Source organism: Oncorhynchus nerka, linkage group LG2 (assembly GCF_034236695.1).
Source record: "Oncorhynchus nerka isolate Pitt River linkage group LG2, Oner_Uvic_2.0, whole genome shotgun sequence".
Classification (NCBI taxonomy): Eukaryota; Metazoa; Chordata; class Actinopteri; order Salmoniformes; family Salmonidae; genus Oncorhynchus; species Oncorhynchus nerka.
The window spans coordinates 27,938,925-27,966,579 of NC_088397.1; positions in this window are offsets into that span (position 1 = coordinate 27,938,925).

Here is a 27,655-nt window from a genome sequence, read left to right on the forward strand (position 1 = left end):
ATTCTTCGTACAGATGAACGTGGTACCTTCAGGCATTTGAAATTGCTCCCAAGGATGAACCAGACTTGTGGAAATCTACAATTTATTTTCTAAAGTCTTGGCTGTTTTCTTTTGTTTTCCCCATGATGTCAAGCAAAGAGGCACTGAGTTTGAAGGTAGGCCTTGAAATACATCCACAGGTACACCTCCAATTGACTCAAATTATGTCAATTAGCCTATCAGAAGCTTCTACAGCCATGACATAATTTTCTGGAATTTTCCAAGCTGTTTAAAGGCACGATCAACTTAGTGTATGTAAACTTCTGACCGACTGGAATTGTGATACAGTTATAAGTGAAATAATCTGTCTGTAAACAATTGTTGGAAACAAAGTAGATGTCCTAACCGACTTGCCAAAACTATAGTTTGTTAACAAGACATTTGTGGAGTGGTTGAAAAATGAGTTTTAATGACTCCAACTAAGTGTATGTAAACTTCCGACTTCAACTGTATACAGTAACCATGGCACTGGTGTAGCCCCACACCCGACCCCCAGGGTAACCCCCAACATTACTCCCTTTGAGGCTACCTAGACTTTTATAACCTAGTACAGAAATTGACGTTAAACATCTGGAACTTTTAACCATTCACATATAGGTAGTATAGAAATCATCCTCTGGGTCAGTTGGGCAAGCAGGAAGGTCGTAGTTGGGGTCAACACCAGTGGCATCGTAGTATTCATCATAGGAGGCAGGTAAAGCCAATACCATTAAACCAGGCATGGTCTTCTTTACAGCCCATTTACCAAGACAACAAAAATCTAAACACAACAAAAGTCTATCAACACAGGAACTACAAATGATTAGATCGTTCATCATCGTCACTGGGGCTGAGAGTATTAGAGAGCTTAGACATATCAAGCAGAACATTCGTCAAAATTAACACCACAGTCCCGTTTGGGGACACTTTTATACCTAAGTCTCGAACAAACTTTACCCACGCGTTCACCCACACAACAAGTAGTGTGGATAGAGCCAACACAGTCAACCACCAACGACCACATGATGTCGTCTTCCCTCTCTTATACCTCCTAAGTGTTTGTTTATTTACAACATAACCTTGCTGATCATGTAAAACAGTTGGTTCTTCAGGGCTTTGGTCTTCCCCTTCATCTTTTTCAAGTCTTTGGTCTCGACTCACATCTGCTTCTGCCTCTTGTTTCAGGCTGTATCTGGCTCCATCATCTCCTGTGGGCTGAGCACCTTCTGGCAGTGGGGCAGGTGGTGTCAGCCGGACCTTTCCTGAACTCTGACCGACATTGGTGTTGCCATGGCTACCTTGAATAGCCCCATCCATCTTGGCTGGTCCCATTGTCTCTTGTGGACCCGGATTTTGACCCAGTCTCCAACCTCCACAGGCAGGTAGTCGGGGTCCTCACCTGGTACCTCCTGAGCTTTACTAGTGTGAGAGTGGAGAGATCTGACAATAGTGGTTAGCTCTTTCATGTACTCCAAGTGTTCTACTTCAGTTAGAGTGATGTCTATTTGTCTGTCAGTCATGGGTCTGTGTGCGGGAACATTCATGTGTCTTCCTGTCAACATTCCATGTGGTGTACACCCAGGCCTTTATTAACACAACTGGGCATTTTCATTAACACCAGTGGTACACAATCCACCCAAGATTTCTTGGTGGAGTGGCATGTCTTAGCTAATCCTTGTTTAATGGATTGGTTAGCTCACTCCGCAACCCCATTACTCTGGGGGTGGTAGATGGACACAAACGTCTGGTCCTCTCCCATCATTATGGCTACCTGCTTCACTACATCACCAGTGAATTGAGTACCATTGTCTGCAGATAAAACCTCAGGAACACCAAATCTAGGTATTATCTCCCTCACTAGTAGCTTTGCTACTGTCTCAGCATCACAGTGTGTGGTGGGAAATGCCTCCACCCACCTAGTGAACCTGTCAGTAAGGACTAAACAGTACCTTTTCCTTTCTTATCTTTCTGTAAGATCTATAAAATCCATGGCAAGATGGACAAATGGTCCTCTTAGCGTAGGGAAATGACCTGGTTTCAGAGGTGCTCCTTTGGCAATGTTAAATTGAATGTAGCACATCGAAACAGAAACTGTTTCACATGCTGAGTCAAATTTGGACAAAACCAATCCAAAGAAATTGCCTCCATCATATCCCCCCTTGACAAATGGGCCACACCATGGGCCACCTGGCAAACAAACGAGACAAGACAAGCAAGCAGACACGGTCCGCCAGACAGAGTCCGTCTCCAAACCTTAGAAACGGGGTCAAGTTTACAACCCCGCTGTTGCCATGCCAAATGAGGACCAACATCCAAAGCCTGTTCAGATGCCAAATCATCTGTGTCTTTCCCAACAGTAGCAGAGAAGAACATGGAGGGCTATGACAATTTGAGGTAGCCAATTTAGCAGCCTCATCTGCCATGGCGTTACCCATATTCACAAAATCTTTCCCCCCAGTGTGACCAGCAACCTTCACAATAGCCAAAGCAGAGGGCCGCATCATAGCCTCCAAGAGAGCTAAAGCCATAGTTATATTATGAATAGGACTTCCACAAGCATTGTTAAAATCCCTACTCCTCCAGACACCACACCAGGAGAGACAAACCCCTATTGCATATGCAGAACCAGAGAAAATTGTAACCCTTTTCCCTTCTCCCGTTTTACAGGCAGTGGTTAGTGCCAAAAGTTCAGCCTGTTTGTTGAGAAAGTATCTGGTAATGGTTGTTGTATGTGAGTGGGCCTATCATTTATCACAATACCAAACCCTGCATGTTTCTCCCCTGTAGTTTGATCTATATATGCAGAACCGTCAAAGAAAAGCTCCAAGTCAGCATCAGTCAGGGCAGTGTCAGAGAGGTCAGGCCCAGCCTTCATTGCTGTGGGACCCACTGTCTCTGCACTGCCTTTGGTTGAAGCTGTCATGGTGCCCCGTGATTTTGGTTTAATCATGTTCTATGTAATGTGGACTGAGTTACCTATCTGTATGTAGAACAACCTAGTTCTATCACCGTGTACGGGTAGTAGAACCTAACATAGGATGACATTCCCAACACAGTTCTATCACCGTATACGGGTAGTAGAACCTAACATAGGATGACATTCCCAACACAGTTCTATACCCGTATACGGGTAGTAGAACCTAACATAGGATGATATACCCAACGCAATTCTATACCCGTATACGGGTAGTAGAACCTAACATAGGATGATATACCCAACGCAGTTCTATACCCGTATACGGGTAGTAGAACCTAACATAGGATGATATACCCAACGCAGTTCTATACCCATGTACGGGTAGTAGAACCTAACATAGGATGACATTCCCAACACAGTTCTATACCCGTATACGGGTAGTAGAACCTAACATAGGATGATATACCCAACGCAGTTCTATACCCGTATACGGGTAGTAGAACCTAACATAGGATGATATACCCAACGCAGTTCTATACCCATGTACGGGTAGTAGAACCTAACATAGGATGACATTCCCAACACAGTTCTATACCCGTATACGGGTAGTAGAACCTAACATAGGATGATATACCCAACGCAGTTCTATACCCGTATACGGGTAGTAGAACCTAACATAGGATGATATACCCAACGCAATTCTATACCCGTATACGGGTAGTAGAACCTAACATAGGATGATATACCCAACGCAGTTCTATACCCGTATACGGGTAGTAGAACCTAACATAGGATGATATACCCAACGCAGTTCTATACCCGTATACGGGTAGTAGAACCTAACATAGGATGACATACCCAACGCAGTTCTATACCCGTATACGGGTAGTAGAACCTAACATAGGATGACATACCCAACGCAGTTCTATACCCGTATACGGGTAGTAGAACCTAACATAGGATGATATACCCAACGCAGTTCTAACCCCTCTTCTCCTTTAGTTCCACTACATTTATTCACTAACCGCGCTACTGTAAATGGTTCCACATATGTGTGGTGTGGTAAATAGCCACAATTGGTTTCAATTGTATTTTAACTTCAGTACGAGGGGTCTCTCTGTCTCCTCTCTTGTGGATGTAATGGAAGAGTAAACTCACGTCTTTCCCAATACGCAATTCACAAATCTATCCCTTCTTGTACTAGTCTTAGAGACTTGTTGTCTATACCAGTCTAGATCTATTTAAGTACATAGAAATTCTTAATATTGCCAAGTATATATCCATTCACTGTTATCAAATGCACTAAACTCACACAACAATTGTCCCACAACAAATCTATAATCCCACCAAATATAAATATATCAAAACAAAACCAGTGTCTTCCCTCAGGTAAGAACACCATACATAAAACCAGTGTCTTCCCTCAGGTAAGAACACCATACATAAAACCAGTGTCTTCCCTCAGGTAAGAACACCATACATAAAACCAGTGTCTTCCCTCAGGTAAGAACACCATACATAAAACCAGTGTCTTCCCTCAGGTAAGAACACCATACATAAAACCAGTGTCTTCCCTCAGATAAGAACACCAGACATAAAACCAGTGTCCTCCCTCAGGTAAGAACACCATACATAAAACCAGTGTCTTCCCTCAGGTAAGAACACCATACATAAATCCAGTGTCTTCCTTCAGGTAAGAACACCATACATAAAACCAGTGTCTTCCCTCAGGTAAGAACACCATACATAAAACCAGTGTCTTCCCTCAGGTAAGAACACCATACATAAAACCAGTGTCTTCCCTCAGGTAAGAACACCATACAAAAAACAGTGTCTTCCCTCAGGTAAGAACACCATACATAAAACCAGTGTTTTCCCTCAGGTAAGAACACCATACATAAAACCAGTGTCTTCCCTCAGGTAAGAACACCATACATAAAACCAGTGTCTTCCCTCAGGTAAGAACACCATACATAAAACCAGTGTCTTCCCTCAGATAAGAACACCAGACATAAAACCAGTGTCTTCCCTCAGGTAAGAACACCATACATAAAACCAGTGTCCTCCCTCAGGTAAGAACACCATACATAAAACCAGTGTCTTCCCTCAGGTAAGAACACCATACATAAAACCAGTGTCTTCGCTCAGGTAAGAACACCATACATAAATCCAGTGTCTTCCCTCAGGTAAGAACACCATACATAAAACCAGTGTCTTCCCTCAGGTAAGAACACCATACATAAAACCAGTGTCTTCCCTCAGATAAGAACACCAGACATAAAACCAGTGTCTTCCCTCAGGTAAGAACACCATACATAAAACCAGTGTCCTCCCTCAGGTAAGAACACCATACATCAAACCAGTGTCTTCCCTCAGGTAAGAACACCATACATAAAACCAGTGTCGTCGCTCAGGTAAGAACACCATACATAAAACCAGTGTCTTCCCTCAGGTAAGAACACCATACATAAAACCAGTGTTTTCCCTCAGGTAAGAACACCATACATAAACCAGTGTTTTCCCTCAGGTAAGAACACCATACATAAAACCAGTGTCTTCCCTCAGGTAAGAACACCATACATAAAACCAGTGTCTTCCCTCAGGTAAGAACACCATACATAAAACCAGTGTCTTCCCTCAGGTAAGAACACCATACATAAAACCAGTGTCTTCCCTCAGGTAAGAACACCATACATAAAACCAGTGTCTTCCCTCAGGTAAGAACACCATACATAAAACCAGTGTTTTCCCTCAGGTAAGAACACCATACATAAAACCAGTGTTTTCCCTCAGGTAAGAACACCATACATAAAACCAGTGTTTTCCCTCAGGTAAGAACACCATACATAAAACCAGTGTTTTCCCTCAGGTAAGAACACCATACATAAAACCAGTGTCTTCCCTCAGGTAAGAACACCATACATAAAACCAGTGTCTTCCCTCAGGTAAGAACACCATACATAAAACCAGTGTCTTCCCTCAGGTAAGAACACCATACATAAAACCAGTGTTTTCCCTCAGGTAAGAACACCATACATAAAACCAGTGTCTTCCCTCAGGTAAGAACACCATACATAAAACCAGTGTCTTCCCTCAGGTAAGAACACCATACATAAAACCAGTGTCTTCCCTCAGGTAAGAACACCATACATAAAACCAGTGTCTTCCCTCAGGTAAGAACACCATACATAAAACCAGTGTCTTCCCTCAGGTAAGAACACCATACATAAAACCAGTGTTTTCCTCAGGTAAGAACACCATACATAAAACGAGTGTCTTCCTCAGGTAAGAACACCATACATAAAACCAGTGTCTTCCCTCAGGTAAGAACACCATACATAAATCCAGTGTTTTCCTCAGGTAAGAACACCATACATAAAACCAGTGTCTTCCCTCAGGTAAGAACACCATACATAAAACCAGTGTCTTCCCTCAGGTAAGAACACCATACATAAAACCAGTGTCTTCCCTCAGGTAAGAACACCATACATAAAACCAGTGTCTTCCCTCAGGTAAGAACACCATACATAAAACCAGTGTCTTCCCTCAGGTAAGAACACCATACATAAAACCAGTGTCTTCCCTCAGGTAAGAACACCATACATAAATCCAGTGTCTTCCCTCAGGTAAGAACACCATACATAAAACGAGTGTCTTCCCTCAGGTAAGAACACCATACATAAAACCAGTGTCTTCCCTCAGGTAAGAACACCATACATAAATCCAGTGTCTTCCCTCAGGTAAGAACACCATACATAAAACCAGTGTCTTCCCTCAGGTAAGAACACCATACATAAAACCAGTGTCTTCCCTCAGATAAGAACACCAGACATAAAACCAGTGTCTTCCCTCAGGTAAGAACACCATACATAAAACCAGTGTCTTCCCTCAGGTAAGAACACCATACATAAAACCAGTGTCTTCCCTCAGGTAAGAACACCATACATAAAACCAGTGTCTTCCCTCAGGTAAGAACACCATACATAAAATCAGTGTCTTCCCTCAGGTAAGAACACCATACATAAAACCAGTGTCTTCCCTCAGGTAAGAACACCATACATAAAACCAGTGTCTTCCCTCAGGTAAGAACACCATACATAAATCCAGTGTCTTCCCTCAGGTAAGAACACCATACATAAATCCAGTGTCTTCCCTCAGGTAAGAACACCATACATAAAACGAGTGTCTTCCCTCAGGTAAGAACACCATACATAAAACGAGTGTCTTCCCTCAGGTAAGAACACCATACATAAATCCAGTGTCTTCCCTCAGGTAAGAACACCATACATAAAACCAGTGTCTTCCCTCAGGTAAGAACACCATACATAAAACCAGTGTCTTCCCTCAGGTAAGAACACCATACATAAAACCAGTGTCTTCGCTCAGGTAAGAACACCATACATAAATCCAGTGTCTTCCCTCAGGTAAGAACACCATACATAAAACCAGTGTTTTCCTCAGGTAAGAACACCATACATAAAACCAGTGTTTTCCCTCAGGTAAGAACACCATACATAAAACCAGTGTCTTCCCTCAGGTAAGAACACCATACATAAAACCAGTGTCTTCCCCTCAGGTAAGAACACCATACATAAAACCAGTGTCTTCCTCAGGTAAGAACACCATACATAAAACCAGTGTTTTCCCTCAGGTAAGAACACCATACATAAAACCAGTGTTTTCCCTCAGGTAAGAACACCATACATAAAACCAGTGTCTTCCCTCAGGTAAGAACACCATACATAAAACCAGTGTCTTCCTCAGGTAAGAACACCATACATAAAACCAGTGTCTTCCTCAGGTAAGAACACCATACATAAAACCAGTGTCTTCCCTCAGGTAAGAACACCATACATAAAACCAGTGTCTTCCTCAGGTAAGAACACCATACATAAAACCAGTGTTTTCCTCAGGTAAGAACACCATACATAAAACCAGTGTCTTCCCTCAGGTAAGAACACCATACATAAAACCAGTGTCTTCCCTCAGGTAAGAACACCATACATAAAACCAGTGTTTTCCCTCAGGTAAGAACACCATACATAAAACAAGTGTTTTCCCTCAGGTAAGAACACCATACATAAAACCAGTGTCTTCCCTCAGGTAAGAACACCATACATAAAACCAGTGTCTTCCCTCAGGTAAGAACACCATACATAAAACCAGTGTCTTCCCTCAGGTAAGAACACCATACATAAAACCAGTGTCTTCCCTCAGGTAAGAACACCATACATGAAACCAGTGTCTTCCCTCAGGTAAGAACACCATACATAAAACCAGTGTCTTCCCTCAGGTAAGAACACCATACATAAAACCAGTGTCTTCCCTCAGGTAAGAACACCATACATAAATCCAGTGTCTTCCCTCAGGTAAGAACACCATACATAAAACCAGTGTCTTCCCTCAGGTAAGAACACCATACATAAAACCAGTGTCTTCCCTCAGGTAAGAACACCATACATAAAACCAGTGTCTTCCCTCAGGTAAGAACACCATACATAAAACCAGTGTCTTCCCTCAGGTAAGAACACCATACATAAAACCAGTGTTTTCCCTCAGGTAAGAACACCATACATAAAACAAGTGTTTTCCTCAGGTAAGAACACCATACATAAAACCAGTGTCTTCCCTCAGGTAAGAACACCATACATAAAACCAGTGTCTTCCCTCAGGTAAGAACACCATACATAAAACCAGTGTCTTCCCTCAGGTAAGAACACCATACATAAAACCAGTGTCTTCCCTCAGGTAAGAACACCATACATAAAACCAGTGTCTTCCCTCAGGTAAGAACACCATACATAAAACCAGTGTCTTCCCTCAGGTAAGAACACCATACATAAAACCAGTGTCTTCCCTCAGGTAAGAACACCATACATAAATCCAGTGTCTTCCCTCAGGTAAGAACACCATACATAAAACGAGTGTCTTCCCTCAGGTAAGAACACCATACATAAAACCAGTGTTTTCCCTCAGGTAAGAACACCATACATAAATCCAGTGTCTTCCCTCAGGTAAGAACACCATACATAAAACCAGTGTCTTCCCTCAGGTAAGAACAGCATACATAAAACCAGTGTCTTCCCTCAGATAAGAACACCAGACATAAAACCAGTGTCTTCCCTCAGGTAAGAACACCATACATAAAACCAGTGTCTTCCCTCAGGTAAGAACACCATACATAAAACCAGTGTCTTCCCTCAGGTAAGAACACCATACATAAAACCAGTGTCTTCCCTCAGGTAAGAACACCATACATAAAACCAGTGTCTTCCCTCAGGTAAGAACACCATACATAAAACCAGTGTCTTCCTCAGGTAAGAACACCATACATAAAACCAGTGTCTTCCCTCAGGTAAGAACACCATACATAAATCCAGTGTCTTCCCTCAGGTAAGAACACCATACATAAATCCAGTGTCTTCCCTCAGGTAAGAACACCATACATAAAACGAGTGTCTTCCCTCAGGTAAGAACACCATACATAAAACGAGTGTCTTCCCTCAGGTAAGAACACCATACATAAATCCAGTGTCTTCCCTCAGGTAAGAACACCATACATAAAACCAGTGTCTTCCCTCAGGTAAGAACACCATACATAAAACCAGTGTCTTCCCTCAGGTAAGAACACCATACATAAAACCAGTGTCTTCGCTCAGGTAAGAACACCATACATAAATCCAGTGTCTTCCCTCAGGTAAGAACACCATACATAAAACCAGTGTTTTCCCTCAGGTAAGAACACCATACATAAAACCAGTGTTTTCCCTCAGGTAAGAACACCATACATAAAACCAGTGTCTTCCCTCAGGTAAGAACACCATACATAAAACCAGTGTCTTCCCTCAGGTAAGAACACCATACATAAAACCAGTGTCTTCCCTCAGGTAAGAACACCATACATAAAACCAGTGTTTTCCCTCAGGTAAGAACACCATACATAAAACCAGTGTCTTCCCTCAGGTAAGAACACCATACATAAAACCAGTGTCTTCCTTAGGTAAGAACACCATACATAAAACCAGTGTCTTCCCTCAGGTAAGAACACCATACATAAAACCAGTGTCTTCCCTCAGGTAAGAACACCATACATAAAACCAGTGTCTTCCTCAGGTAAGAACACCATACATAAAACCAGTGTTTTCCCTCAGGTAAGAACACCATACATAAAACCAGTGTCTTCCCTCAGGTAAGAACACCATACATAAAACCAGTGTCTTCCCTCAGGTAAGAACACCATACATAAAACCAGTGTTTTCCCTCAGGTAAGAACACCATACATAAAACAAGTGTTTTCCCTCAGGTAAGAACACCATACATAAAACCAGTGTCTTCCCTCAGGTAAGAACACCATACATAAAACCAGTGTCTTCCCTCAGGTAAGAACACCATACATAAAACCAGTGTCTTCCCTCAGGTAAGAACACCATACATAAAACCAGTGTCTTCCCTCAGGTAAGAACACCATACATAAAACCAGTGTCTTCCCTCAGGTAAGAACACCATACATAAAACCAGTGTCTTCCCTCAGGTAAGAACACCATACATAAAACCAGTGTCTTCCCTCAGGTAAGAACACCATACATAAAACCAGTGTCTTCCCTCAGGTAAGAACACCATACATAAATCCAGTGTCTTCCCTCAGGTAAGAACACCATACATAAAACCAGTGTCTTCCTCAGGTAAGAACACCATACATAAAACCAGTGTCTTCCTCAGGTAAGAACACCATACATAAATCCAGTGTCTTCCCTCAGGTAAGAACACCATACATAAAACGAGTGTCTTCCTCAGGTAAGAACACCATACATAAAACCAGTGTTTTCCCTCAGGTAAGAACACCATACATAAAACAAGTGTTTTCCCTCAGGTAAGAACACCATACATAAAACCAGTGTCTTCCCTCAGGTAAGAACACCATACATAAAACCAGTGTCTTCCCTCAGGTAAGAACACCATACATAAAACCAGTGTCTTCCCTCAGGTAAGAACACCATACATAAAACCAGTGTCTTCCTCAGGTAAGAACACCATACATAAAACCAGTGTCTTCCCTCAGGTAAGAACACCATACATAAATCCAGTGTCTTCCCTCAGGTAAGAACACCATACATAAAACGAGTGTCTTCCCTCAGGTAAGAACACCATACATAAAACCAGTGTTTTCCCTCAGGTAAGAACACCATACATAAAACCAGTGTCTTCCCTCAGGTAAGAACACCATACATAAAACCAGTGTCTTCCCTCAGGTAAGAACACCATACATAAAACCAGTGTCTTCCCTCAGATAAGAACACCAGACATAAAACCAGTGTCTTCCCTCAGGTAAGAACACCATACATAAAACCAGTGTCTTCCCTCAGGTAAGAACACCATACATAAAACCAGTGTCTTCCCTCAGGTAAGAACACCATACATAAAACCAGTGTCTTCCCTCAGGTAAGAACACCATACATAAAACCAGTGTCTTCCTCAGGTAAGAACACCATACATAAAACCAGTGTCTTCCTCAGGTAAGAACACCATACATAAAACCAGTGTCTTCCCTCAGGTAAGAACACCATACATAAAACCAGTGTCTTCCCTCAGGTAAGAACACCATACATAAATCCAGTGTCTTCCCTCAGGTAAGAACACCATACATAAAACGAGTGTCTTCCCTCAGGTAAGAACACCATACATAAAACCAGTGTCTTCCCTCAGGTAAGAACACCATACATAAATCCAGTGTCTTCCCTCAGGTAAGAACACCATACATAAAACCAGTGTCTTCCCTCAGGTAAGAACACCATACATAAAACCAGTGTCTTCCCTCAGGTAAGAACACCATACATAAAACCAGTGTCTTCCCTCAGGTAAGAACACCATACATAAAACCAGTGTCTTCCCTCAGGTAAGAACACCATACATAAAACCAGTGTTTTCCCTCAGGTAAGAACACCATACATAAAACCAGTGTTTTCCCTCAGGTAAGAACACCATACATAAAACCAGTGTCTTCCCTCAGGTAAGAACACCATACATAAAACCAGTGTCTTCCCTCAGGTAAGAACACCATACATAAAACCAGTGTCTTCCCTCAGGTAAGAACACCATACATAAAACCAGTGTTTTCCCTCAGGTAAGAACACCATACATAAAACCAGTGTCTTCCCTCAGGTAAGAACACCATACATAAAACCAGTGTCTTCCCTCAGGTAAGAACACCATACATAAAACCAGTGTCTTCCCTCAGGTAAGAACACCATACATAAAACCAGTGTCTTCCCTCAGGTAAGAACACCATACATAAAACCAGTGTCTTCCCTCAGGTAAGAACACCATACATAAAACCAGTGTTTTCCCTCAGGTAAGAACACCATACATAAAACCAGTGTCTTCCCTCAGGTAAGAACACCATACATAAAACCAGTGTCTTCCCTCAGGTAAGAACACCATACATAAAACCAGTGTTTTCCCTCAGGTAAGAACACCATACATAAAACAAGTGTTTTCCCTCAGGTAAGAACACCATACATAAAACCAGTGTCTTCCTCAGGTAAGAACACCATACATAAAACCAGTGTCTTCCCTCAGGTAAGAACACCATACATAAAACCAGTGTCTTCCCTCAGGTAAGAACACCATACATAAAACCAGTGTCTTCCCTCAGGTAAGAACACCATACATGAAACCAGTGTCTTCCCTCAGGTAAGAACCCCATACATAAAACCAGTGTCTTCCCTCAGGTAAGAACACCATACATAAAACCAGTGTCTTCCCTCAGGTAAGAACACCATACATAAAACCAGTGTCTTCCCTCAGGTAAGAACACCATACATAAAACCAGTGTCTTCCCTCAGGTAAGAACACCATACATAAAACCAGTGTCTTCCCTCAGGTAAGAACACCATACATAAATCCAGTGTCTTCCCTCAGGTAAGAACACCATACATAAAACCAGTGTCTTCCCTCAGGTAAGAACACCATACATAAAACCAGTGTCTTCCCTCAGATAAGAACACCAGACATAAAACCAGTGTCTTCCCTCAGGTAAGAACACCATACATAAAACCAGTGTCTTCCCTCAGGTAAGAACACCATACATAAAACCAGTGTCTTCCCTCAGGTAAGAACACCATACATAAAACCAGTGTCTTCCCTCAGGTAAGAACACCATACATAAAACCAGTGTCTTCCCTCAGGTAAGAACACCATACATAAAACCAGTGTCTTCCCTCAGGTAAGAACACCATACATAAAACCAGTGTCTTCCTCAGGTAAGAACACCATACATAAATCCAGTGTCTTCCCTCAGGTAAGAACACCATACATAAATCCAGTGTCTTCCCTCAGGTAAGAACACCATACATAAAACCAGTGTCTTCCCTCAGGTAAGAACACCATACATAAAACCAGTGTCTTCCCTCAGGTAAGAACACCATACATAAAACCAGTGTCTTCCCTCAGGTAAGAACACCATACATAAAACCAGTGTCTTCCCTCAGGTAAGAACACCATACATAAAACCAGTGTCTTCCCTCAGGTAAGAACACCATACATAAAACCAGTGTCTTCGCTCAGGTAAGAACACCATACATAAATCCAGTGTCTTCCCTCAGGTAAGAACACCATACATAAAACCAGTGTTTTCCCTCAGGTAAGAACACCATACATAAAACCAGTGTCTTCCCTCAGGTAAGAACACCATACATAAAACCAGTGTTTTCCCTCAGGTAAGAACACCATACATAAAACCAGTGTCTTCCCTCAGGTAAGAACACCATACATAAAACCAGTGTCTTCCCTCAGATAAGAACACCAGACATAAAACCAGTGTCTTCCCTCAGGTAAGAACACCATACATAAAACCAGTGTCCTCCCTCAGGTAAGAACACCATACATTAAACCAGTGTCTTACCTCAGATAAGAACACCATACATAAAACCAGTGTCTTCCCTCAGGTAAGAACACCATACATAATACCATTTTTTTCCCTCAGGTAAGAACACCATACATAAAACCAGTGTCTTCCCTCAGGTAAGAACACCATACATAAAACCAGTGTCTTCCCTCAGGTAAGAACACCATACATAAAACCAGTGTCTTCCCTCAGATAAGAACACCAGACATAAAACCAGTGTCTTCCCTCAGGTAAGAACACCATACATAAAACCAGTGTCCTCCCTCAGGTAAGAACACCATACATAAAACCAGTGTCTTCCCTCAGGTAAGAACACCATACATAAAACCAGTGTCTTCCCAGGTAAGAACACCATACATAAATCCAGTGTCTTCCCTCAGGTAAGAACACCATACATAAAACCAGTGTTTTCCCTCAGGTAAGAACACCATACATAAAACCAGTGTCTTCCTTCAGGTAAGAACACCATACATAAAACCAGTGTCTTCCCTCAGGTAAGAACACCATACATAAAACCAGTGTCTTCCCTCAGGTAAGAACACCATACATAAAACCAGTGTCTTCCCTCAGGTAAGAACACCATACATAAAACCAGTGTCTTCCCTCAGGTAAGAACACCATACATAAAACCAGTGTTTTCCCTCAGGTAAGAACACCATACATAAATCCAGTGTTTTCCCTCAGGTAAGAACACCATACATAAAACCAGTGTCTTCCTCAGGTAAGAACACCATACATAAAACCAGTGTTTTCCCTCAGGTAGGAACACCATACATAAAACCAGTGTTTTCCCTCAGGTAAGAACACCATACATAAAACCAGTGTCTTCCCTCAGGTAAGAACACCATACATAAAACCAGTGTCTTCCCTCAGGTAAGAACACCATACATAAAACCAGTGTCTTCCCTCAGGTAAGAACACCATACATAAATCCAGTGTCTTCCCTCAGGTAAGAACACCATACATAAAACCAGTGTCTTCCCTCAGGTAAGAACACCATACATAAAACCAGTGTCTTCCCTCAGGTAAGAACACCAGACATAAAACCAGTGTCTTCCCTCAGGTAAGAACACCATACATAAAACCAGTGTCCTCCCTCAGGTAAGAACACCATACATAAAACCAGTGTCTTCCCTCAGGTAAGAACACCATACATAAAACCAGTGTCTTCCCTCAGGTAAGAACACCATACATAAAACCAGTGTTTTCCCTCAGGTAAGAACACCATACATAAAACCAGTGTCTTCCCTCAGGTAAGAACACCATACATAAAACCAGTGTCTTCCCTCAGGTAAGAACACCATACATAAAACCAGTGTCTTCCCTCAGATAAGAACACCAGACATAAAACCAGTGTCTTCCCTCAGGTAAGAACACCATACATAAAACCAGTGTCCTCCCTCAGGTAAGAACACCATACATAAAACCAGTGTCTTCCCTCAGGTAAGAACACCATACATAAAACCAGTGTCTTCGCTCAGGTAAGAACACCATACATAAATCCAGTGTCTTCCCTCAGGTAAGAACACCATACATGAAACCAGTGTTTTCCCTCAGGTAAGAACACCATACACGAAACCAGTGTTTTCCCTCAGGTAAGAACACCATACATAAAACCAGTGTTTTCCCTCAGGTAAGAACACCATACATAAAACCAGTGTCTTCCCTCAGGTAAGAACACCATACATAAAACCAGTGTCTTCCTCAGGTAAGAACACCATACATAAAACCAGTGTTTTCCCTCAGGTAAGAACACCATACATAAAACCAGTGTTTTCCTCAGGTAAGAACACCATACATAAAACCAGTGTCTTCCCTCAGGTAAGAACACCATACATAAAACCAGTGTCTTCCCTCAGGTAAGAACACCATACATAAAACCAGTGTCTTCCCTCAGGTAAGAACACCATACATAAAACCAGTGTCTTCCCTCAGGTAAGAACACCATACATAAAACCAGTGTCTTCCCTCAGGTAAGAACACCATACATAAATCCAGTGTCTTCCCTCAGGTAAGAACACCATACATAAAACCAGTGTCTTCCCTCAGGTAAGAACACCATACATAAAACCAGTGTCTTCCCTCAGGTAAGAACACCATACATAAAACCAGTGTCTTCCCTCAGATAAGAACACCAGACATAAAACCAGTGTCTTCCCTCAGGTAAGAACACCATACATAAAACCAGTGTCCTCCCTCAGGTAAGAACACCATACATAAAACCAGTGTCTTCCCTCAGGTAAGAACACCATACATAAAACCAGTGTCTTCCCTCAGGTAAGAACACCATACATAAAACCAGTGTTTTCCCTCAGGTAAGAACACCATACATAAAACCAGTGTTTTCCCTCAGGTAAGAACACCATACATAAAACCAGTGTCTTCCCTCAGGTAAGAACACCATACATAAAACCAGTGTTTTCCCTCAGGTAAGAACACCATACATAAAACCAGTGTCTTCCCTCAGGTAAGAACACCATACATAAAACCAGTGTCTTCCTCAGGTAAGAACACCATACATAAAACCAGTGTCTTCCCTCAGGTAAGAACACCATACATAAAACCAGTGTTTTCCCTCAGGTAAGAACACCATACATAAATCCAGTGTTTTCCCTCAGGTAAGAACACCATACATAAAACCAGTGTCTTCCCTCAGGTAAGAACACCATACATAAAACCAGTGTTTTCCCTCAGGTAGGAACACCATACATAAAACCAGTGTTTTCCCTCAGGTAAGAACACCATACATAAAACCAGTGTCTTCCCTCAGGTAAGAACACCATACATAAAACCAGTGTCTTCCCTCAGGTAAGAACACCATACATAAAACCAGTGTCTTCCCTCAGGTAAGAACACCATACATAAATCCAGTGTCTTCCCTCAGGTAAGAACACCATACATAAAACCAGTGTCTTCCCTCAGGTAAGAACACCATACATAAAACCAGTGTCTTCCCTCAGGTAAGAACACCAGACATAAAACCAGTGTCTTCCTCAGGTAAGAACACCATACATAAAACCAGTGTCCTCCCTCAGGTAAGAACACCATACATAAAACCAGTGTCTTCCCTCAGGTAAGAACACCATACATAAAACCAGTGTCTTCCCTCAGGTAAGAACACCATACATAAAACCATTGTTTTCCCTCAGGTAAGAACACCATACATAAAACCAGTGTCTTCCCTCAGGTAAGAACACCATACATAAAACCAGTGTCTTCCCTCAGGTAAGAACACCATACATAAAACCAGTGTCTTCCCTCAGATAAGAACACCAGACATAAAACCAGTGTCTTCCCTCAGGTAAGAACACCATACATAAAACCAGTGTCCTCCCTCAGGTAAGAACACCATACATAAAACCAGTGTCTTCCCTCAGGTAAGAACACCATACATAAAACCAGTGTCTTCGCTCAGGTAAGAACACCATACATAAATCCAGTGTCTTCCCTCAGGTAAGAACACCATACATGAAACCAGTGTTTTCCCTCAGGTAAGAACACCATACACGAAACCAGTGTTTTCCCTCAGGTAAGAACACCATACATAAAACCAGTGTTTTCCCTCAGGTAAGAACACCATACATAAAACCAGTGTCTTCCCTCAGGTAAGAACACCATACATAAAACCAGTGTCTTCCCTCAGGTAAGAACACCATACATAAAACCAGTGTTTTCCCTCAGGTAAGAACACCATACATAAAACCAGTGTTTTCCCTCAGGTAAGAACACCATACATAAAACCAGTGTCTTCCCTCAGGTAAGAACACCATACATAAAACCAGTGTCTTCCCTCAGGTAAGAACACCATACATAAAACCAGTGTCTTCCCTCAGGTAAGAACACCATACATAAAACCAGTGTCTTCCCTCAGGTAAGAACACCATACAAAAAACCAGTGTCTTCCCTCAGGTAAGAACACCATACATAAATCCAGTGTCTTCCCTCAGGTAAGAACACCATACATAAAACCAGTGTCTTCCCTCAGGTAAGAACACCATACATAAAACCAGTGTCTTCCCTCAGGTAAGAACACCATACATAAAACCAGTGTCTTCCCTCAGATAAGAACACCAGACATAAAACCAGTGTCTTCCCTCAGGTAAGAACACCATACATAAAACCAGTGTCCTCCCTCAGGTAAGAACACCGTACATAAAACCAGTGTCTTCCCTCAGGTAAGAACACCATACATAAAACCAGTGTCTTCGCTCAGGTAAGAACACCATACATAAATCCAGTGTTTTCCCTCAGGTAAGAACACCATACATAAAACCAGTGTTTTCCCTCAGGTAAGAACACCATACATAAAACCAGTGTCTTCCCTCAGGTAAGAACACCATACATAAAACCAGTGTTTTCCCTCAGGTAAGAACACCATACATAAAACCAGTGTCTTCCCTCAGGTAAGAACACCATACATAAAACCAGTGTCTTCCTCAGGTAAGAACACCATACATAAAACCAGTGTCTTCCTCAGGTAAGAACACCATACATAAAACCAGTGTTTTCCCTCAGGTAAGAACACCATACATAAAACCAGTGTTTTCCCTCAGGTAAGAACACCATACATAAAACCAGTGTCTTCCCTCAGGTAAGAACACCATACATAAAACCAGTGTCTTCCCTCAGGTAAGAACACCATACATAAAACCAGTGTCTTCCCTCAGGTAAGAACACCATACATAAAACCAGTGTCTTCCCTCAGGTAAGAACACCATACATAAAACCAGTGTCTTCCCTCAGGTAAGAACACCATACATAAAACCAGTGTCTTCCCTCAGGTAAGAACACCATACATAAAACCAGTGTCTTCCCTCAGGTAAGAACACCATGCGCATATAACACTTTCAATCACTTGTCACCCAGTACCTCAGTACTGACTTGGTTCATCCTAAACTACAACCAAGTTCCTCACACAAGGTTCCATTAGACCCCCAGGAACTATTACACCTTGGGGTTCCGTGTCATTTATCACATATACATCCTATATGGGCGTGTGCATAAATGTAGGTATCGACTGTTCCTGTAATTATCAACCCCATGAGTGAGGTGCCACTTACGTACTGGAACGAGTCATCAACCACGCGGTGCTTTTTCTCATTTCAGACTTCTGGTTTTACAGGCGTCTGCTTACCTTATAATTTGCTGCGCTGCACAGTGGGACGAAGATCATCCAGACGCGGTGGTCACTCTCTCCTGGCGAGCTCGCCACATGTTGGGGGGTCCTTTGCATGGGGGGGTTAAGTTTCCTTCAACAATCAGTCTTCCAGATAGATGACACAGACACAGGAACCTTGGTATAAAACTCTTTAGTAATAAAATACAATTGCAAACAGAGATTCGCATACAGAGTACCTCAGTAGTCTATAGTAAACATCTGTGTGGCGAAACAGGAGACAGCACTCTTTATGCAACCTGCCGCCAATCATATCTTAACGTTGTTGCATTGGATTACATACAACGTATCTACGATGAGAAAAACATGTCTAGACTGTGGTTTCTCACTCTACTATCTCGGCCTTGAGCCCGCGTGACTTATCAGCAGCTGCAGGCAATTCTCAGCCTGAGAACTGAAGCAGCACATGTCCATTTACCCAGTACTTTTCCATCATTGCGCATTGCAAGCATACAAAAGGTTATCACACATATACATAATAATCATGGCACTGGTGTAGCCCCACACCTGACCCCCAGGGTAACCCCCGACACTATTATGGTAGCCTAGAGCGATCGTTTTTAGAGGCCATGGTGAGAGGGTGAAAGGGATAGATGAGCTATCTTAGTAATGCAGCAGAAATCCAGACAGGCTATTATAAGATCTGTGAAATGAATAGTTCCTGAAATCCTTTCGTAAGTCTCCGTCTAGTGGTATGACAACCCCTCACGGTACACAGAGAAAGGACACTAATGGCAATAGGTGTACAGTACGGTGAAGATAATGTACGGTTGATGTAAATTGAACGGCATCATTTCAAAGTGGATCTTCGATAGCTAAGGCTTTTCAGACGATAACTTTAGTCCTTTAAACACGTTTACTAAATGTTCCAATTCACATAGAAAAATGGCAATCAAATTAAATAAAGGTGGATCTGTGATCAAAGATGTAAATCTGTAATGAATCTTGGCTAATTTACCTGATGGATGGGTAGAGTTTAGCCTTCAGTAACCTTAGAACCTGAACACATGCTAGATGACCTCTGACCTTTAATATCCGCAGAGGTTCCTTTGTGCCCCTAAAAGACACACACACACACACACACACACGCACACACGCCGTGGCCCAAGTGTGTTTTGTATCAGATATGCTGCCTGGCCAGGTTGCATGAATAACACCCTGTCTTACTTGACCCCACGTGACCTGTACATTTTCCTTGGTAATTGACTAAGAGCCCAGACTCAGCCATGTTTGTTATGAGTGAGCCACACTGTTGACCTTAAAGCTGGTACAGGATTGAGATTGATCCACCATGAAGCAGTCCCACAGCACAGTACCATTTGATTGTGTGGTATCATTTCACCAGGGTGGGATGACGTTACGTCACTGTGAAAACAAGATACAGAATAGGGAAATCTGCTGAATGGGTACCTTCTTTGACAGGGTTCAAAGACACAAGGAATGAATGCATCCTTCATAGTCCAGTTTACTTAGTTCTGTTCCGTCCTCTTTTGTAAAGTAGAATGCAATTAGTACACTTTCATTATATATTTTGTATTAGATCATTACGCTCAGATGAGTAACGCACAAAACGCACAGAAATCTCACTTAGATTTATTCTTACAAAAACTCCAGATCAGGCTGTTCAGCAACGAAGATTCAAAATGACGCATTGGTGTCCTCAGGGGTGTGAAAGGAGTATGCCCTCCTCTGCCATCATTTATTCAGCTTCCTGCCAGCCCTACAGTTCCCACAGATCACAGAGAGCACTCTCTGTTTTCCCCCTGAGTGTGTCGGCTGGCGCCACGCCAGGACGGGCTGAGCTGCCACTCTGAGGGACGAGGACAAGGGACGGCAGGCCCAGCCCAGTGAGACCAGAGACAATGGGTGCTGACACACCGACTGACTGACTCAGCCTGGCTGGCCTGGGCTCTGTCACACACACACTCTGTTTCCTCTCCTTCTGTCTTCTCTTTCAGCCTGCTAGACCAGGTTGAGGCTGCAGTCTGCAGGGACAAGATGGGGACTACTGTATGAACGGTTTTAATGACGTTGTACTCGTGAGATGGCGCTTTGTCCTTCGTACTGTATCTTCGACCAGCACCAAGTAGGACATCGTTTTAAGTCCTTGTGTATGTACTGTGTTGGTAACCAACAGGCATTTTCAGTGGCATTTCAGTTGTTTAAACATACTTGAACACCATAACTTGAGGTGTGGACTGTGTTAGAGTATTGTGGCTGTCATATACTGTATCCATGATTCATGATGTTATCCTCAGCCAGTGGTTTTACAATGCTCAATAAATCAAATTCATTTCTAAAGCACTTTTATCATCAGCAGATGTCACAAAGTGCTAGACAGAAACCCCAGCCTAAAACCCCAAACAGCAAGCAATGCAGATGTAGAAGCACGGTGGCTAGGAAAAACTCCCTAGAAAGGCCGGAACCTAGGAAGAAACCTAGAGAGGAACCATGCATAGATAGATGATGGCATCAAGTTCACCTGTTGCCGACCTCTTGATGGACCCTGCCCCTCTAATGTGCTCTTTTGTTCCTGGTACTACAGAAAGAGTCTGTTTCGAGTGCTACAGAGAGTCTGTTTCTCCATGACACTCCAGAAGGCTGTTTATTAATTCACATGCATTGGCAACACGTTGGACCACTTGTCTCATCCCGTTGCATACACGTGTTTCGGTGTGAGAACCAGCGACCACCAGACAATCCATGTCAGCGTTATTGTCCTGAACTGAGAGTCTGAGACACCACACTGGGCCCAGGGAAAAGGGAAAGTCACACTTAAGTGATCTCCATGTAGCTGAATGTGAAGTCCAGATGAGTCCTTTTGTTTTGGTCCAGTCACATCTCAGTGGACTAAGACGTTCCAGTCCTTGTCCTGCCCCCAGAAACACTCAGTAAAAGGCCTGCCTGCCCAGAGCTTCCAGTGAACTCCCTCCTCTCTATTCTGTCTCAGGCTTAGGCCTGTGTGCTGCTAATTCAATAAGTGTTTATTTGTCGCATTCAGGAAAGCAATAAATGCCTCGTTGTTTCATTTAGTCTTCATTTATTCAATTGCCATTCCCCCTGCATTCATTCAGAAAAGCCCTCGCTCTCTCTCTCTCTCTCTCTCTCTCTTTGATATCAATAAGCAGCTCTTCTGTTGGGCAGACACAGGACACAGAACTTGAACCGCGGGCCATTTGACAGAGGCTTGTTTTAGGGATGGGAAATTCGCTGGCGTTATTAGCGCCATTGTGTGAAGCTAGCTGCATCGTGGGCTGTGGCTGCGGAGGGGCCAGGCCCTGAATGGTGCGAGGCGAGCCCACAGCGAGGGAACGACCCGGGGGAGAGAAAGGGGATTAAAGCCTGTAGAAAAAGACAGGTTTCTGGTCATTGTGCGCCGACGTAGGGGTATGGCTTCCACACAGCATTGGGAGATCTTCCGGCTGCTCATTGTTGAGAGGAGAGTTGCACGTCCTGAGAGGCTTATAGCATCAGGAATCCTTTCGGCGACAGAGCTGACCCTGTGACTTCATTCTACTGACACACTGCTGTCAGGATGTGTCTCCCCAAATCCAGTCAGACTCCACTGTGAGCCCTTAGAGTTTGGCTGCAGACTGCACCAGGCTACCTCATTTTCTTACTTCAGGGTATTGGGTAGGGCACTTCTTGGTGGTGCTCTGAGTGTAATGTAATATTGTTGTGTTTGGGTAGAACTGCATAATTAATGCTGAGATCTGTGAAAGGTGAAACGTTGCCACAGGTCACCCCATGCACATTTGTTATTGTTGTTTTTGTAACGGAGGAGTAGAACGCTCCGCCCGAGGGAGTAAGACGGTGCTTGTTGTTTGAAGTCATTTCCTTGTTGTAATATCACAAACAACTGTGGCAGTTTTACCGCAACAAACTCCAATCACACCAATAGGGTGTGATTGCGGCCCCCAATTCGGGGCGTTCCTGCATCCCATTGGTTCCTGCATGAACGCCCCCCCTTCCGAGCACAAACCTCATCATGCTTGTGTGACGCTTTTTATTTTCTGGATTTCCCCTGATTGTCGATGCAATTAAAATGTGGGTCACAAAGGAAAATCAAAGTATTATCAGAGTTTTTTGGTGGCGAAGGACACTGTCTACCCGTGTCCTAGCTAGCTAGCTACCGCTGTCGCCCCTGCCTCCCTCCTGCTGTTTACCGGAGTCCTAGCTATCAAACACAGTTCTATGAACGATGCGGAGGGCAGGACACTGTGCTTTGCTTCCGCCTGCCGAACACCTGCCCAGGCCGTCGTTAACAGAACTGCGGGAAAGCAGTGCCTGACAGTGCCTCTTCTTCTTCTGTGGGGTTTATCGGCAGGTGCCATCCAATGTTATGGTGCGTTACCACCACCTACTGTACTGGAGTGCCCCCGCCTCCCACCTGTGTACCAGAGTGATTAAAAATGGACCAATAGAAGTATAAAGAGGGGTTCCTGCAGATACAGGAATGCCCGAAATTGCACCCTTCTCTTCACACTAGGTATCACTGTTATTGCATATTTTGAGCTGTAGGGGGAGACATAACTCAATAAGTTTAGTGTAGTAGAAGTATTTTACACTGAGCGATTCAAAAATAAAGTATCAAACTAACAAAAAATGCCCGTCACAATGGTGCTTATATAAGCCGAGCAGTAAACTATACATTGAAAAAGTATTTAATTGAAGCTTTTCAGACAGTGCCTTCCTATCTGTCAACCCTTAGGGATAGTCGAATAGTTATGCGTTGTTGACACTATTAAGGAGCAGTTATGCAGATTTGAGTTGGTTTTAGCTTTGGTAATGGTCTGAGTTCTGAGGCCCATTCAACAGCAAGCCATCATAGCATGAACACCAATGATGCTATCACAAGGTAAGTACAATTGGCGTACAATTGGCCCAGCTTCTTCTGGCTGTAAAATAAGAATTTGTTCTTAACTAACTTGCCTAATTAAATAAAGGTTTAAAAAATAAATTAAATAAAAGTCTGAAACTTTAACTACAAGGACTTACAAAGATAACCTTTTGTTGACTACTGGATTGAGATATAGAGAGGCTTACTGTACATCAAGTTATTATGTGGTTATAACGGGGCATATACACTGAGTATAACAAACATTAGGAACCCACCCCTCCCCTCCCCGCCCCCTTCTGCCCTCTGAACAGCCTCAATTCGTCGGGGCATGGACTCTACAAGGTGTCGAAAGTGTTACACAGAGATGATGGCCCATGTTGACTCCAATGCTTCCCACAGTTGTGTCAAATTGGCTGGATGTCCTTTGGGTGGTGGACCATTCTTGACACACGGGAAACTGTTGAGCAAGAATATCCCAGCAGTGCCTGGCACCTACTACCATACACCATTCAAAGGCCCTTCTTTTGTTTGTATTGCCTATTTACCCTCTGAATAGCACACATACACAATCCATGTAGAAATTGTCTCAAGGCTTAAAAATCGTTCTTTAACCTGTTTCTCCCCTTCTACACTGACTGAAGTGGATTTAACAAGTGACATCATCAATAAGGGATCATAGCTTTCACCTGGATTCACCTGGTCAGTCTATGTCATGGAATCTGTTCTTAATGTTTTGTATACTCTGTGTAGAAGAAGCTGTTTGGAGCCAACTTTATTGACACTAGAGAGCAGTAACGAGCCATAGGACTCTGGCAACCAGAAGACATTGAACTTGACTTATTCTGTGTGGTGAAAGAATCTGATTATTTATGAGATTTCTAGATACACAACATGATCAACATGTGCACAAGACATTTTTCAAATCCATTTACAGGAGCGTTATAAAATGTTATCGAAGTAGAATTAGAATAAATGAGTGCATAGAGTGCATTCAGAAGGTATTCAGAGCTCTAGGTTTTTTCCACATTTTGTTACGTTACAGCCTTCTTAAAAAAAAATAATCCTCTACACACAATAGCCCATAATGACAAAGTTAAAACAGGTTTTTCAACATTTTTGCAAATGTATAAAAAAACAAAAACTGAAATACCTTATTTACATAAGTATTCAGACCCTTTGCTATGAGACTCGAAATTGAGCTCAGGTGCTTCCTGTTTCCATTGATAATCTTTGAGATGTTTCTACAACTTGATTGGAGTCCACCTATGGTAAATTCAATTGATTGGACAACTGTCTATATAAGGTCCCACAGTTGACAGTGCATGTCAGCACAAAAACCAAGCCATGTGGTCAAAGGAATTGTCCATAGAGCTCTGAGACAGGATTGTGTCGAGGCACAGATCTGGGGAAAGGAATTCTGCAGCATTGAAGGTCCCCAGGAACACAGTGGCCTTTATCAATCTTAAATGGTAGAAGTTTGGAAACACCAAGACTTCCTAGAGCCAAACTGAGCAATCAGTGGGGAAGGGCCGTGGTCAGGGAGGTAACCAGGAACCCAATGGTCATTCAGTCAGAGATCCAGAGTTTCTCTGTGGAGATTGGGAGAACCTTCCAGAAGGACAACTATCTCTGCAGCACTCCACCAATCAGGCCTTTATGATAGAGTGGCCAGACGGAAAGCCACTCCTCAATAAAAGGCACCTGACAGGCCTCTTGGAGTTTGCCAAAAGGCGCCTAAAGGACTCTCAGACCATGAGAAACAAGACTCTCTGGTCTGATGAAACCAAGATTGAACTCTTTGGCCTTAATGCCAAGCGTCACGTCTGGAGGAAACCTGGCACCATCCCTACGGTGAAGAATGTGGTGGCAGCATCATGCTGTGTGGATGTTTTTCAGCGGCAGGGACTGGGAGACTAGTCAGGATCAAATGAAAGATGAACTGAGCAAAGTACGGAGAGATCCTTGATGAAAACCTGCTCCAGAACGCTCTGGACCTCAGACTGATGCAAAGGTTAACCTTCCAACAGAACACAGTCAAGACAACACAGGAGTGGCTTCGGGACAAATCTCTGAATGTCCTTGTATGGCCCAGCCAAAGCCCGGACAAACATCTCTGGAGAGACCTGAAAATAGCTGTGCAGCGACACTCCCCATCCAACCTGACAGAGCTTGAGAGGATCTGCCGAGAAGAATTGGAAAAACTCCCCAAATACAGATGTGCCAAGTTTGTAGCATCATACCCAAGAAGACTCGAGGCTGTAATCGCTTCCAAAGGTGCTTCAACAAAGTACTGAGTAAAGGGTCTGAATACTGATGTAAATGTGATATTTTCAGGGGGGTTTGTTTATTTTTTGCTTGGTCATTATGGGTTATTGTGTGCAGATTGATGGTGAAAAAACTCAGTTTAATCCATTTTAGAATAAGGCTGTAATGTTACTAAATGTGGAAAAAGTCAAGGGGTCTGAATACTTTCCGAATGCACCGTATGTGGGGTGTGTTGAAACATGTTTTTACATTCAGCATCACTACATCAAGGGAAATATATTATTCTTTCTGACAAAGATATCTAAATATATTTCAGGATGTTGTGTATCCCTGGATATAGTCAGTATTCTTATAAACATAACAGTTTTGAAAACTTAGTTTGTCCAAAAAAAGTGGTCTCCTTGTTTATCTTACCCCGGTATGGGGTAAGTGGGCGATGGTGTCCTGTTTCAGTGGGTGATGGTGCTGGTAGGTCAAAGTTTAATTCATGGAATGGGGGGTGGTATATTGTATATCTTAAACGTACGCCTTTAAGACACAGACATTCAGATATACACTGAGTGTCCAAAACATTAAGAACCCCTACTCTTTCCATGACATAGACTGACCAGGTGAATCCTGCTCTTTCCATGACGGACTGACCAGGTGAATCCTGCTCTTTCCATGACATAGACTGACCAGGTGAATCCTACTCTTTCCATGACGGACTGACCAGGTGAATCCTGCTCTTTCCATGACGGACTGACCAGGTGAATCCTGCTCTTTCCATGACATAGACTGACCAGGTGAATCCTGCTCTTTCCATGACATAGACTGACCAGGTGAATCCTGCTCTTTCCATGACATAGACTGACCAGGTGAATCCTGCTCTTTCCATGACATAGACTGACCAGGTGAATCCTGCTCTTTCCATGACATAGACTGACCAGGTGAATCCTGCTCTTTCCATGACAGACTGACCAGGTGAATCCAGATGAAAGCTATGATCCCTTATTGATGTCACTTGTTAAATCCAATTCAATCAGTGTCGATGAAGGCGAGGAGACAGGTTAAAGAAGGATTTTTAAGCCTCGAGACAATTGAGACATGGGTTGTGTAACATGTACCTTTCAGAGAGTGAATGGGCAAGACTTAATTGCCTTTGAATGGGGTATGGTAGTAGGTGCCAGGCGCAGCGGTTTGAGTGTGTCAAGAATTGCAACGCTGCTGGGTTTTTCACGCTAAACAGTTTTCTGTGTGTATCAAGAATGGACCACCATCCAAAAGACATCCAGACAACTTGACACAACTGTGGGAAGCACTGGAGTCAACATGGGCCAGTATCCGTGTGGAACGCTTTCGACACCTCGTCGAGGGATCGAGGCTGTTCTGGTGGGCAAAAGGGAGAGTGGGGGGGGGGGGGGGGGGGGGTGCAACTCAATGTTATGAAGGTGTTTCTAACGCTCTGTTCGATATCACTTACTCTTCTATTTCTTGACCAGTTGTCTGGGACAGGGATGGTGTTTCAATTCGTAGGCAAGTTCACCGTATTGAAGG